General features: G+C 45.9%; 1 long non-coding RNA gene across 19 annotated transcripts in view; it reads left to right on the top strand.

The window, feature by feature from the left end:
• LOC129559830 (uncharacterized) overlaps positions 1 to 8,633 on the top strand; it is a 229,023-nt gene extending 220,390 nt beyond the window's left edge. For all 19 annotated transcript variants that reach the window (XR_016039364.1, XR_016039363.1, XR_008686662.2 and 16 more), the window contains 2 exons: positions 5,683 to 5,857; positions 8,049 to 8,633. This is a non-coding gene — a long non-coding RNA (uncharacterized LOC129559830). The remainder of the gene's footprint in view (positions 1 to 5,682; positions 5,858 to 8,048) is intronic.
• The last annotated feature ends 6,182 nt before the right edge of the window (positions 8,634 to 14,815 follow it).

The following is a 14,815-nucleotide window of genomic DNA, read 5'->3' as shown; positions in this document are numbered from 1 at the left end:
CTGTTACAGACCCTGGGACTAGAGAAGCACAGGATGTCTGGGCAGGGTGGGAACAGGCATCAAATCAGCTCTCAGAGGCAGGGGGATTCTTCCCAGGGGAACTGATGATGAAGCTGGGCCAGGGAGGAAGTGTGGGAATTAGCCTGATCCGAGGGCAGAGGAGCGCTCCACGGACTTCCCAGTCTGCAGAGAAGCCTGTGTGCTGGGGAGATGGAGTCAGGGGTGAGCAGGAACCACCAGGGAGGCTAAAAAAATTCTAAAGAATGCCCAGAACCACAGAGCCAGAATCCACAGCACTCCATCTCTTACAGTCACTCCTGCAAGTTCCCTCCACCCCTCCAGTGTGTGCAGACATTTTATGATGGAGTCACATTCTCAGTGGATGTAGGACTTTTATTTAAAAAAAATTTTTTAAATGTGGACCATTTAAAAAATCTTTTGAATTTGCCACAGTATTGCTTTTTTTTTTTTTAATTTTTTTGGGTTTTTTTAGCCAGGATGCATCCGTTCCGTTCCATCGCTCAGTCGTGTCCGACTCTTTGCGACCCCGTGGACTGTAGCCTACCAGGCTTCTCCGTCCATGGGAGTCTCCAGGCAAGAATACTGGAGTGGGTTACCGTTTCCTTCTCCAGGGGATCTTCCCGACCCAGGGATCGAACCCGGGTCTCCCGCATTGGAGGCAGACGCTTTAACCTCTGAGCCACCAGGGAAGCCCAGGATGCATATGGGATCTTAACTCCCCGACCAGGGATCAAACCCACACCTCCTCCCCTGCCCGGAGGGTAAAGTCTCAGCCGCTGGACCGCCATGGAAATCCCGGATGTAGGGCTTTTTAAAGTGCAGTTTTTCATGCAAATGTTTCCATTTGTATTCCTCTGTTTTTCCTTCTTTCCTGGGTGACCTCGGGCTGCCCCTCCTCCGCCCCAACTTTCACACCATCCGCTCAGCCCACCTGAGTGAGGGCAGCCCGTTTATGTGGAGACAGATCTCCTAAGGCAGACAGATCTCATAACAGGAAATACAGAGCATCAGTGAAGCTGGGAAGGAAAGGAAGTCTCACCGGAACACTGTGACTGTGGCGACCCACCGTCTGTAAGCCACCAGTCAGTCAGTCAGTTCAGTCGCTCAGTTGTGTCCGACTCTTTGTGACCCCATGGACTGCAGCACACCAGGCCTCCCTGTCCATCACCAACTCCTGGAGCTTACTCAAACTCATGTCCATCCAGTCGGTGATGCCATCCAACCATCTCATCCTCTGTCGTCCCCTTCTCCCACCTTCAATCTTTCCCGGCATCAGGGTCTTTTCAAATGAGTCAGTTCTTCACATCAGGTGGCCACAGTATTAGAGTTTTAGCTTCAGCATCAGTCCTTCCAATGAGTATTCAGGACTGATTTCCTTTAGGATTGGCTGGTTGGATCTCCTTGCAGTCCAAGGACTCTCAAGAGCCTTCTCTAATACCACAGTTCAAAAGTAAGTCACCAAGAGTTAGACTAATAGGATTTGAAATTTATTCTAAGAACTTTGGGGGAGCCTGGTACATGCCTCTGTGACTTGCAGCAGCTTATATTGTTCTTTGGGGAAAACCAGTTGCCAGGAGTTATCAAAGTATCACTTCGACCTTGTGTCTCAATTTGGGGAATTTATTTCAAAGACATGTTTTAGGAGGAGAGAAGGCGGTGATGTGCAGGACAGGATTTTTTAGAGCCAGATGCACTTAGGGAAAAACTGGAAACAAAATGGTGCGGGGGGGACACATGGTCTTTCTGGGGCACCAGACCTTTCCCAGAAGCCTGAGAGATCGCAGTGGAGAGGAGGGGACCACCGTAGGGGCAGCATCACAGTCTGAGATGTGACAATCATATCTGGCATCGTCTTTCCTGGGATTGGGGAAGTGACAGAGCAGCTCTTCTCTAGGAGATTCTCAGACTCCCACTCCTCCCAGTGTGTTTGCTGTGTGCCCCACGTGGTCCCTCCTGTTCTGTTCTGATCAGGTATCTGTTTCTCATTTTGACAAACAGGATTCTGTTCTAGATCTCCCTCTGTTTTCCTTTTTACTCAGAGCTGTCTTCTTTTTTTAGCTCCACTCCTGCTGGCCTGTGCGTGCTGAGCTCATGTGAGGGGCAGTGTCCACCCTCCCCTGACTGCAGGCCCTGCCTTGTTTACTTCCTTCATCCCTGCTGACACACTTCAGGGAAAAGCCCAGCCAAGTTCTGTCCCCGCGTGGCCTGTGGGAGAATCTCTGATATGGATCCAGGGCTGGGGGGATGGGGTGGGGGTGAGTCACTGTGCCACTCAAGCTTCATTTCACAAGTACCGCCAGATTGTTTTCCAGAATGACTACCTGTTTGTGCTTCCACCGCTGGTGCTCAGGGGTTTCTGTTTCCCCTTGTTCCCCCGACCACTCCCGCTCCCGCCTGCCCCCAGCACCTGGGAGGCATTTGATAGCTTGGGCTCACCGGGGCACTGCGTTCGCTTCTCTGAGCCGCCCTTTTCTGCTGCAGTCGGCACCTGGTCATGACAGCATCCAGAGCAGGAAGCACTGGAGGCAGGAAGAGGGGCTCTTCTTAGGGCAACTATCTGTTTTCTGTTAGGGAAAAAAAATTCCCCAGAAATCCCCAGTCTACTTCCCCTTGTGTCTTATTGGCCAGCTGGGGCCAGTTTGTCCTCCTAAGCCAGCCTCTGACAGAGATAAGAGGATGGCCCCTTCTGTGGGTGTTGCTGCCTGCCCAGGACCTGAACAGGATGGAGCGTGTCCGCCAAGGATGGAGAGGGCACTGGACAATCACCCCGCTGTCCATAGAGGCTGCCACGCCAGGGCTCTAATTGCACCAGTTTTGTGAGATCACTCTGTCTCTTCTATATGAGGGATCTTCCCGCCCCTCTCCCCCAAATCTGTGTGTTGAACCATTTGTGGAGAATCTCAGAAGCATATGTCTGTTGCCTTGGGGTTAGAACTGTTGGTTCTGGAATCTGATGGTTCTTCCCATCAGGTGAACCTCGGACCTGGTCCCCGCTGAGGCTGCCCCTACATAGATCTCCGTGCGAGCTCCCCATGGGAGAGGTCAGCACAGAGATTCACGGGCACAGCGCCCCTGTTCCTGCCTGTGCTGAGACTCCAAGGCAGAATGCCAGCTGGGGACAGGTGGGGAGGACAGCTGCGCAGGAACAGTACCACAGCAGGCAGCAGCTTCCCCCCGCATTCCACCACCACCAACCACATGCCTGCTGTAGTAATCCTGTGTTTTTGCCTAACCAAAGACATTAACTTCTAATCGTTAACTTCTGTAACCTACTGAGCCCTTAGTCTGTGCCAGGCAGCCCAGTAAGCGTGTTATTTTTTATGATTTCATAACACCACCTCTGACAACCTCTTAGAGCATTTGTGTGTGACGGTTGAAGCACAGGCTCCCGTCAGACCACCCATGGAATCCCAGGACTGACGTTTAATAGCTGTGTTAACTTAGGCAGGTTACTTAACCTTTCTGGGCCTCAGCTTTCTCCTGTGTACGCCAAGAACAATAGTGGTATGTTTCGAGCACTCGGTGAGTTGGTAAAGTACTTAGAATAATGCTGTCTCAGAGTACACACATAGTTCTCATTTGATAAATACTAGTTGTTGTTGTTGCCGTTTTTAAAAAATGAAGAAACCAGAGGCGCAAGAGATCCACTTACCAAACGTCAACAGCTGCAAGTAACAGGGACGCAACCCAAGAGTTCGTGATGTGAGAGCTGGCCTCTCATCCAGTCAGCTAGACATCATCAGTAGTAGCCACGTGCCTCAAGGGGACAACACCATCCTTGCTGTCCTTATCGGTAGAATAAATGCTCAGCTGAAGACTCAGTAATCCTTTTTATGAAGAAATAACTTCCAGCCACCAGCCATAAAGACATAGTGTCATGTGTCCAGCGCCAGGAGATGTGTGGATCTTTTCTGAAGGTGGCTGGGACACTGGGACATGAAAGAAAGGTGTGCTGAGGGACAGCAAAAGTACAGCATTTAATTCCTGATCTCGCCACTTTCCTCGCTGGGCCTCAGTCCTCATCTTTAACTTCAGATCTCTGTTATTCCTCCCAGTAAGGATTTAGGAAGCACCTTATAAGCTGAGCATGGCCAGTACTGCTTATTCTGCAATTAGGATTTTCCACGTTACCTTAACATTTTGTTTCTTATCTCAGTTCACACTTACACATTCATACAAAGTATAAGCGCTGTATCCCCCGACTCCACTTGAATCCCTGGAAATCTCTGGAAACCAGGACTTACGCATCTTCTGGGAGAGATCTTACCTTGCCTCACTGAGCTAAGCAGGCTGGAGTTAGGACCCTCTGGCATTTTTAGAGAGGAGGGTGTCTGTAGTGAGGAGGGTGTATCTGTGAGCTTGGGGCCAAATAAACAAGGTAGTTCTCTGCCACATGGGACATTCCCTGATTGAATTTCTCCAGATTTCTGAGCATTTTCAGACACAGGTATGCTGGGACCAAGTGCTCAGCCTCAACAAAGTATTACAGGCTATAAACATCCAAAATTAAAAAAAAAAAAAAGAAGAAGAAGAAAAAAAAAAAGAGGCTTAGTGGCCTGATTTTCCTGGGAGGACTTTTAAACTTAACCCTGCATAACAAGTGACTCAGTTATCTTTTTTTTTTTTTTTAATTGAATGTACCTTCCTCCCTTTCCTTTCCTTTTTTTTCCTTCTCTCTTCCCTTCCCTCCCTTCCTTGGAATACATTCACACCAATGAAAATTCAGATGGTCCAGAAAGACATGCAGTGAAAGTAAAGTGTCCACTGCAGGTTCCACTTCTCCAGGTAACAGATCTTCCTCCTGGGAGGCAGTCACTCAGAAGATTCTCGTCTGTCATTCTGGAGATGGTCTGTGCACATACAAGCACGATCCGAGTGTGTTTCTTGACTGGATGCAGCCGTGTCTTATAGCAGAGGCCCCATGATCTGTGGTTCATTCTGCCCTCCCAAGGCCTCCACTCCCATTTGCTTGTTACCAGCTGTTTTCATCTTTTCCAGGCTCAAGATCTATTTCCAGGTGTGTGTGATGACTCAGGGACATTTGTGGTGACACGACTCTGGACCCCACAGTGGCCCAGCCAGGCTGATGGAGAATGCCTTGGTTTCAGGAGAGCCTGGGATCTGCCCCAATTTCCCCGCTGCAGACAGGAAGCAGGAAGACTGGATGGCAATCCAGGACAGGATCCAGAAATGGTTCCCACCCCAGGTGGTCCTCTGGGGAACCCACTTCTCCCCCTTAAAGGGCACTTTGTCTTGACTCAGGTCACACCGAGTGCAGAATCACACACCTTAGAGGTGGTTGAGGCCATTGTTTCTCAAATGAGAGCCATGCATAAACTTCTAGGAGCCCTTGTTAAATGCAGATGCTGTGCCACTTAAGCCAAGTGGAGCTGATATTCTGCACCAGTGATGAACTCCCAGGTAATGGTGATGCTTCTGGACCACGGCTGACCCATTCTGAGTAGCAGGGAAACACCGATGCTCCTTCTTGCCTTTCTCCTTGACACAGACACCCCATCTATGGAGCACTGGGTCACTTACACACGGATTCCAGCTCCATCGCCCATCAGCAGTTTAATGTACATTGATAAGCCTGTCTTCCTCACCGTCCAGTGAGGTGCACAAGCATAATCCTTTTCTTTTCTTTTTTTTATTTTTTAGATGAGAAAACTGCTCCTCAGAGATGTTAAAGGACTTGGCAGAGGTCACACAGCTAGTAAGTGACAAAGTTCAAGGGTGAAGGTTGTTCCTAGTCACTGCAGTCCCCCATGAGTCCATTGATGAATGTGGTCCTCCTAGAATGGGACAGTCTGCACTTAATGAACAGGTTTGGATGGTGAGTGTCAGTTTCTTTTCTCTCCCCTTCTTTATCTCCGAGATTTTGATTCTGGCTTCTTTTCAGGAGACTAGGAGACACTTCACATGGCAGGTGGTCCCCACAGTAACACTGACCCAGAGAGAAGTGGATCCTTTTGCCTGGGGACTAGAAGACATGTGAAACTGGAAAAAGGAACCTAGAATAGTACCACATTTAACTCACATAGGAGAGCACACCTTCCCTTTCATCCTCTCTTCCAAAACACCTAACAGCTTTTACTGGTCATGTGGTCATTACTGTGCATGCGTGTTTAGTTGCTCAGTTGTGTCTGGCTCTTTGTGACCCCATGGACTGAAGCCCACCAAGCTCAGTCCATGAGATTCTCCAGGCAAGAATACTGGAGTGAATTGCCATTTCCTTCTCCAGGGTATCTTCTCGTCCTAGGGATTGAACCCCTGTCTCCTGCATTGGCAGATGGATTCTTTATCATCTGAACCACTTGGGAAGCCCATGGTCACTGCTGAACTATCCTTATTTAATGTAGTTTTGACAGAATAGTTGGTCTGGAAATTTTCTTTCCAATTAAACTTCCTTGTTGAACCGCCTTGGTTTTGAAAGTATTCCATAAGGATGACTAATTATATAGCAGTTGCTCCAGGAGATATTTGCACTCAGTTTCAGCTCTTAGGTGATTCAGATCAAACGCTTTCTCCTTTCCTCCCTGGAGCTACGTGCGACCATCTTCCTCTCACACAGCAGGCTTCTCATGAGTTATTTTTGGAGTTTCAAATCAAAACAGCAATTCTGGCGAATGGGAGAGCGAAGCGATGCTCTCGCCGAGCAGAGTAGACCATATGTACTGATAAAGACAGCCAAAGACTCAGTGCCTTTAGAAGGCTTCCAAGCCGTCTTCCTCCACGAAGGTTAAATTTGGGGTAACTGCAAACTGTCCTTGGTACTGTCATATTCTTTGTGAATTCAGTCGAGGGACTTCCCCAGTGATCCAGTGATTAAGACTCTGCCTTCCAGTGCAGAGGATGAAGGTTTGGTCTCTGGTTAGGGACTAAGATCCCACATCCCGTGGGGTTTGGCCAAAAAGTGAAAAAGACAGCTGAGATTCCTTTAAAATTACCAAAACTTTGTCCATTTGCAACGTGTTGTCCTGATTGTTAGGCTTTAAGATGGCGGGTCTTGGCAAAATTTACTTGAGGACTTTGCTTCAGCTGCTGGATCTGCTTTGAAACATGGAAATCACTGTATTTTCCCACTCTGCTCTGTTTCCTGCTTTCACCAGAGCACATAGAACATCCCTGAATATGTATACCAAGCAGGCAGACCTCCCCCTTCACCCGTTACAGTATAAGCGCCTCGTGGGCAGGGGCTGTGTGTTTCATTTTGCTCTGTTCCTGGCACAGAGTTGCCGTTCAGAGAATTGAGTGAACAGATGATGTGCTGATTCGCTTCAGTTGGGTCCGACTCTGTGACCCCATGGACTGTAGCCCACCAGGCTCCTCCGTCCATGGCATTCTCCAGGCAAGAATACTGGAATGGGTTGCCATGCCCTCCTCCAGGGGATCTTACCAACCCAGGGATGGAATCCAGGTCTCCTGCAGCTTCTACATTGGCAGGCAGATTCTTTACTGCTGAGCCTTTGGGGAAGCCCAAACAGATGATAGATGAATGAATTTATTCTATTTCCATTTCTCTCTCTCTCTCTTTTTTTTTTTTTCAAATCAATCACTTATCACATAAATAGCAACTGAATGTTTTTTAGCTTGGGAATAAAAGGCTGTCCAGATAAGGCTAATGTTTTTCCTTGATCACAGCCCCCGATTCTTCTTTCTGCCTCCTTTCTGCTTAGGTTATCAGTTTGGAACACATCCTTGCACAGCTTTCCAGTGCATTTACACACGCATGCACACACACACACACACACACACACACACACAGAGTACTGTTTTTGATAAACAGATTTTTTTTTCTCAGCTTGCTTTTTCCTACTCAGCCATGTATCAAGGAGTGCTGTCCATGTCAACTACCTTATTCTTGGCACTTGCTCCATAGTTTTATTACATTTGTGTGGATATAATACCTTTTATTTGGACCAAGAGAATACACTCATTATCTGCTTTCATGCTCATTGCTGTTCAGGGTCCCTTCTCCTGTACACATTGACAGATTAACCATGTTCACTCCTGTCTCTTGGTAGCTACAACACATTTCAAAAGAATCAGCCACCTGCCTCCGAGATTATGCTGGACCTGTGGACAGAATTGCGTGAGATGCTAAGGACTGCCAGAGGAAACTGAACGTCTGTGTCCGTTGAAGCTGGGAAAGTGCATTTGGCCCTCAGAATTCCACAGGACTGGATAGGGGATGATGTTAGAGCCGGTGTCACCTCTGCCTTGAGCTGCTTGAGTTTCCTTGGGCAGGTCATTTCCTCTCGCTGTACCTTACTTTTCTCATCTGTATAGTGGGCTCAGTGAGTGTCGTTCAGCATTTAGGGTCTGAATAACAGGGTTTAGATAGTGCCACAAACAATATATTAGCTTACATGCTGTTTTGTGTCAGAGTGGGAAAGGGGATATTTGAAACTATGTTTAAATGTTTGTTTTAATTAACTAAATTTATTTTATTATATTTTAATTTAAAGATATTATAAAATTTTTAAATAGAGATTTGTCCCAGAGCTTTTAAACGCCAGTCTATGATTGTCCAGGATTGTATCGCTTTTGGGTCTTACTCTTCTTTCTTGTTACTTTATTATCCAATTAAAATGTATATATTTGTTTCCTTTGCTTTGTGTGGTCTTTTCATTCTAAATAAAGCAGGGTGGTGTTGGGGAAGGGGACTATGGACCCCTGAGTTCTACCTCCAGGTTTGTCTAAGTTACAGCTGTGTGTCCTTGGACAAGTCCCTCACCTTCTCTGAGTTTCCATTTGTTGATAGTATGAGTCCAAGTTAACCAAGTATCCACTTGAAAAAAAGTTGAAAACCACACCGACTTGTGAATGTTTCACCTGACATTTCTGAGCCCTATCACCTGCGGATAGATCATCTCGCGAACTGATGAGACATCCTAAGAGACCACCAAAACTCATGCAGTGGTCTTGTTTCACATGAGAAGCATGCAGCTGCCCAGGCCCCTGGTGACACACACCGGCTTTCAGTGGGTTCCCAGGGAGGCCCCAAGAAGCTTCTGAGCTGCCATGATTCATCAGTAGAGTTTCCCCCCTGAGCCCCAAGGCTAGGTTGATAGTGTGTATTCCCCTACTTGGAGATGCCACAGCGGTCAAAGGGGCTGAATCACCCTCGGGCATGCTTCCCTGGGGGTCCCAGTAAGGTTTCTCACGTGGGATCAGAGCTCTGGCCTCTTGTGTTGGCATTACACGGCGGTCTGGAGAAAACAGGGCTTCTGCAGGTGAAAGGTCGGGTGAATGGGTGTGAAAACTGCGTGGGAGCTGAGCCCACAAGGTCTCTGGGGGGTTGGTTTTCCTGTTCCCAGCATGCTTTTGCACCCCTTTTGTGAGCTTCTGTTTCTGAACACCACTCGGGCTAAGCGCTCCCTGATTGAGCAGGTCAATGTGGGAAAAGCCAGTCTGATGCTCTTCTCCTGAGAGCCCCTGGGCTCGGTGATTTCACCTGTACGGCTCTGCTTCCTGCCCTGCTGGGTTTTCTCTGATAAGACTTCACTCAGGTGCTCAACCCTCATTACCTTCCTTCCCTTTTCCCTTGCTTAAATGGAAGAGCGTGGGCTTTATAGGCTCTGAATTCGTCACCGAGCTTCCAAAAGCCTACCATAAACATTTCCCACATGAACCAAAATAAAAGGAAGAGCACAGTGAATGGAAAGAACATCATTAACTTGGTACATATCTTAAATCAGTTTAAAAGAAGAAGAAGAATGGATCATTTCCATTTACCAAAGCACACTGCAAATTTTTCAACAGCTGCCCCCTACACTGTACATCAAACTGCCTCCACACCCCGCCACCCTGTTTCAGTGAAGTAGGAGTGAATCTACTTTGTTGCAGAGAAACTCAGAGCGAGTTGTAGTGTCTCTCCCTAATTTGATCCTCCTTTAACCTATCGATAGTGTTGTAAATTCACAACCTGGAAACTTGAAGACATGAGTCAGCCTGACATATGATCCACATACCCTCGATCTGAAATGCTTGATGTTGTGTGGGGCCAGGGTGGGAGGTAGAACCAGAAATTAATTTCCTGACCCTCAAATTCAGCTTCAGTGAAGTCGCTTGGGGGTGTGGTGGAGGGCAGTTGTTATCTTGTGGTTTGTGGGGATTCTTCCTGCCTTCCAGGATCTGCAATGCATTGGACAGGGGGGGAAACTCAAGATGACCACATGCCCAGGACTGCTAGAAGAGTTCCAGTTTATGCCTCTTTGTCTGGCCTTTTTTTGCCCAGATAACCTGTTTTTCTACTCCCCAGAATATAGGATTCTGGGGAGACTAGATTAGGAGTTCTCAAAGGTCAGACGTTTCATTTTATTCATAAGTTCATCCCCAGTAAATAAAGGCTTACTGAGTTGGGTGAGTGAGTAAATTCTTCACCGCCTCCTTGGTCTCTGAATTTCTGTTTCCCATCTATCTTTGTATGCCTAGGGTAACTACTGATTCTTGTTCTCGATAGTATCTTTTGACTAAGCCTGAGCTTCAGATGGCAATTGATTTGGTTCCATGTACACAACCTTCCCTTGCAGCTCTGTGACTTTCAGTGAGTTATCCAGATGAGTTACAGCGTATCGGAGTACCGAGAACAGTGGCTTCCAGAGGCAGTAAATTCCTAAGAAATGGCAGTGGAGGTGGAGATGGTGCTATTGTTATTAGGTATCTGGTATTGCCACCTGTTTTTGTCTTATCTTTTCCTAGTTAGAAGATTCATAGACCTTTTTAAAAAGAAAATAATATCAAAATCTCATAAGAAATTGGGCAAAGACTAAAAAAGCTAACTGTACCATCATGATCTTTGGTAGCAGAGTAGCAATTGCCATTATCAATCAATAAGCCGTCAGTGGTGTTTTCCACCAAGTTTTTCCATAGTGGTTATCTTTAGGAGCTTTCCTTTTTTTTTTCCACTTGCCTTTTTCTGCAAGCATTGTTCATGTTATTTCAGAATCTTTTCGGGTATGACTTTCTAATTTGCTTTTGTCCACGTGGTTATTGGTAACTATAGATTGCTTCTATTTTCCCTTCTGTGAATGAAGTTTTCCTTCTGCTATGCCCTACATTTCAAAAGACTCTCAGAAGTAAAATCGCTGAATCAAAAGATACAAATGTTGTCAAAATCTATCTATATCTATATTTTTTAAAATAGACTGTTGGAGAAATTTTAAGTTTACAAGAAGCTACAAAGAGCTCCCACGTACTAGTCCCCCCACAATTCTGCATATTCTTAACATTCTGTATTAGTGTGGCAGCTTTGTTGTAATTTATGAACCAGTATTGATATATGATGATGGACTTAAGACTATGGTTTGCATACAGGGTTCACTCTTTATATTGCATAGTTGTGAGTTTTTGACAAATGCATAATTTTATGTATCCCATTACAATTTCACATAGAATATTTTCACTGCTCTAAAAATGCCCTGTACTTCACCTATTAATCTCTCTCCCCATCCTCCCAAATGCATGGCTGCCACTGATCTTTTACTTTCTTGGTAGTTTTGCTTCATCCAGAACATCACATAGTTAGAATTATACGGCAGGCAGCCTCTTTTGTTTGACCTCTTTCACTTAGTAACATGTGTTTAAGACTCCTTTGTGTCTTTTTGTGGCTTGATAGCTCATTTCTTTTTCAGTTCAGTTCAGTCGCTCAGTCGTGTCCGACTCTTTGAGACCCCAAGAATCACAGCACGCCAGGCCTCCCTGTCCATCACCAACTCCCAGAGTTCACTCAAACTCATGTCCATCGAGTCGGTGATGCCATCCAGCCATCTCATTCTCTGTCATCCCCATCTCCTCCCGCCCCCAATTCCTCCCAGCATCAGAGTCTTTTCCAGTGAGTCAACTCTTCACATGAGGTGGCCAAAGTATTGGAGTTTCAGCTTTCTTTTTAGTACTAAATAATTCCTATCATCTGGCTGAAGCGTAGTTTAATTATCAGTTCACTTACTGAAGGACATCTTTGTTGATTCCAAGTTTGGGCAATTTTAAATAAAGCTAGTATAAACATTCGTGTGCAAGTTTTTGAGTGGACATAAATTTTTAACTCATTTGGGTAAATCTAACGAAGCAAGATTGCTGGATCACATGGTAAGACTATTTTTGCTTTGTAAGAAATTGTCAAAGCTTTATATTTTGAACATTTATTAAGCAATTTTAGTTATAATACCATTAATGCAGTTAATCGTCAAAATAACCTCTGGGTTGGAAGTTATTAGTTTCACCTTCTGGTTAATGTTATCAGGATTTATTACTGAAAAGAGTTTTGAAGATCTTTAAACCTCCTAGCTTCCTGAAAGCAAAATCTGCCTCTAGTGTCACCTCCAAGGCCTCCATGGCATAGTGCATGCAATAGGTGTTTGATTAATTTTCATGACACATCAAAAAACCACCTCACTGCACAAATAAAAACATGGAGATTCAAAAAAAGAAAGCAAAGTGCTTCTGGCCAAACATCATTTTACTCATGGCAGAAACTATACTAAGAGTTAAGTCATGCTTTGTCAATTTTTGGACCAACATTTTGAGTGACCAGATTCTCGATCATTGTGTGTGCTAAGTTGCTTCAGTCATGTCCAACTCTTTGCATTGCTATGGACTATAGCCCACCAGGTTCCTCTGTCCCTGGGATTCTCCAGACAAGAATACTGGAGTGGGTTGCCATGTCCTCCTCCAGGGGATCTTCCTGACCCCGAGATCGAACCCGCATCTCTAAAGTCTCCTGCATTGGCAGGCAGGTTCTTTACCACTAGCACCACCTGGGAAGCTTCTCTAGATCACTGCTGCTGCTGCTGCTGCTGCTAAGTCGCTTCAGTCGTGTCCGACTCTGTGCGACCCCATAGACGGCCGCCGACCAGGCTCCGCCGTCCCTGGGATTCTCCAGGCAAGAACACTGGAGTGGGTTGCCATTTCCTTCTCCAATGTGTAAACGTGAAAAGTGAAAGTGAAGTCACTCAGTCGTGTCCGACTAGTAGCAACCCCATGGACTGCAGCCCACCAGGTTCCTCTGTCCATGGGATTTTCCAGGCAAGAGTACTGGAGTGGCTTGCCATTGCCTTCTCCGTCTGGATCACTAAATTCAAGCAAATCAAGCTTTAGGACTCAGGTATCCATATTTACTGTTGTAATAAACACCCTCTCCTCACTTTCAATCCCACCCACTACCATGTCTCCCAGGGAGGCCTGAAGTAGTGTTTTCAAGTGGATAGAGTACATTGTGGCTACAAAGTCTCACAGCAAGCAAAGGTAACAACAACTGCAGTAATAGTGACAACAATAAAAAAAGTCAAGAATTCTTGATTGCTTAAGTGTTTTCAGGCTGTTTACATGTATTATTTCATTTCGGCATTACAACTACTCTCTGGTTAGGCACAATTAAACTAGTGACAAATTATTGAAATGCTGTAGTCCATGGGGTTGCAAAGAGTCAGACACGGCTGAGCAACTGAACTGAACTGAACTATTGAAATGTGATTAATAAACCACTACAGTGGGTTGCCATGCCCTCCTCCAGGAGATCTTCCCAACCCAAGGATCAAACCCACATCTCCTGCAACTCCTGCACTGCAGGTGGATTCTTTCCACTGAGCCACTGGGGAGTTCCCTAATGAACAACAATTTAGAAGTAAGAATGTTGAGCCTCAAGGAGGTTGAATAGCTTGCTCAAGGTTCCACAACTCTTAGTGGAAAGCCAAATGTCCATCTAGTCTTGAGTCCACTCAGCTGCAACTTAAGAACACAAGATGTAGAGTCAGAGGGACCTGGATTCGTATTCTGGGGCTAATCATTTTGCCAGCCATGTGACCTTGACCTTGTGATTTCTAACTGCAATGAATCTCCATCTGTAAAATGGGAATATTAATAATTACCTGTGGCAAATGCTTCCTGCTTTCTCCTCAGTAACCATTGGCTCTGCACTGCACAGAAACTTAATAGGTTCAGGTCTCCTCGGAAGGAGGCCCCGGATCTCAGGGAAGTAAAGCCCCCAATCCCAGCCTTATGAGATGAATCAAGATTGGTTTAAACCAAATATATATGGCAATGGCAGGTATGTTATCTAGTTTTGTTAGGGGAAGCATGCTAGGGAGATGAAACACAACACCACCCCTCACTGGGAGGGGTCATTCTTATCTTTTTTTCTGTGTGGATCTTGGACACAATACCTGGAGGTGCAACAGCCATCTTGCAACCATGAGGTGACAAGCCAACAGACAGAAATGGGGGAGCAGAAAAGAAAGAAAGAGTCTGGATCTTTTTCTGCCTTGTTAAGTGGTTCCACCAGCCTAAGACAGAAGACTACATTCAGACTTATTAAAACAATTCTTACTGGTTTATGCCACAGTAAGGGCTTCCCTGGTAGCTCAGACAGTGAAGAATCCTCCTGCAATGCAGGAGACCCAGGTTCAATCCCTGGGTCAAGAATATCCCCTAGAGAAAGGAATGGCTACCATTACAGTACTCTTGCCTGGAGAATCATACAAACAAAAGAGCCTAGCAAGCTACAGTCTAGAGGGTCGCAAAGAGTTAGACACAACTGAGCAACTAAGCACACGCGTGCACGCACACATACACACACAACTCTAAGCAGAGTTGTCTTTTATTTGCAACTGAAAGCTTTCTAATGGATATATAGATTTCCACCAGAGCACAGGGTTAGGGAGTTTCATGTGGTGCTCAAAAACCCCAATACTAGAGCCAGAGTTTCTGGGTTTTGACCTAAGCTCTGCCACTAACAAGCTGTATTACCCAGCAAGTCACCCAGCTTATCTGTGACTTGCTGTCCTTGTCTATA

The sequence above is a fragment of the Moschus berezovskii genome, chromosome 16 (assembly GCF_049115385.1).
Source record: "Moschus berezovskii isolate FMDL1 chromosome 16, NW_MosBer_1.0, whole genome shotgun sequence".
Classification (NCBI taxonomy): domain Eukaryota; kingdom Metazoa; phylum Chordata; class Mammalia; order Artiodactyla; family Moschidae; genus Moschus; species Moschus berezovskii.
Note: the sequence above shows the minus strand (reverse complement) of the source record. Positions and strands in the feature narration are given on the sequence as shown.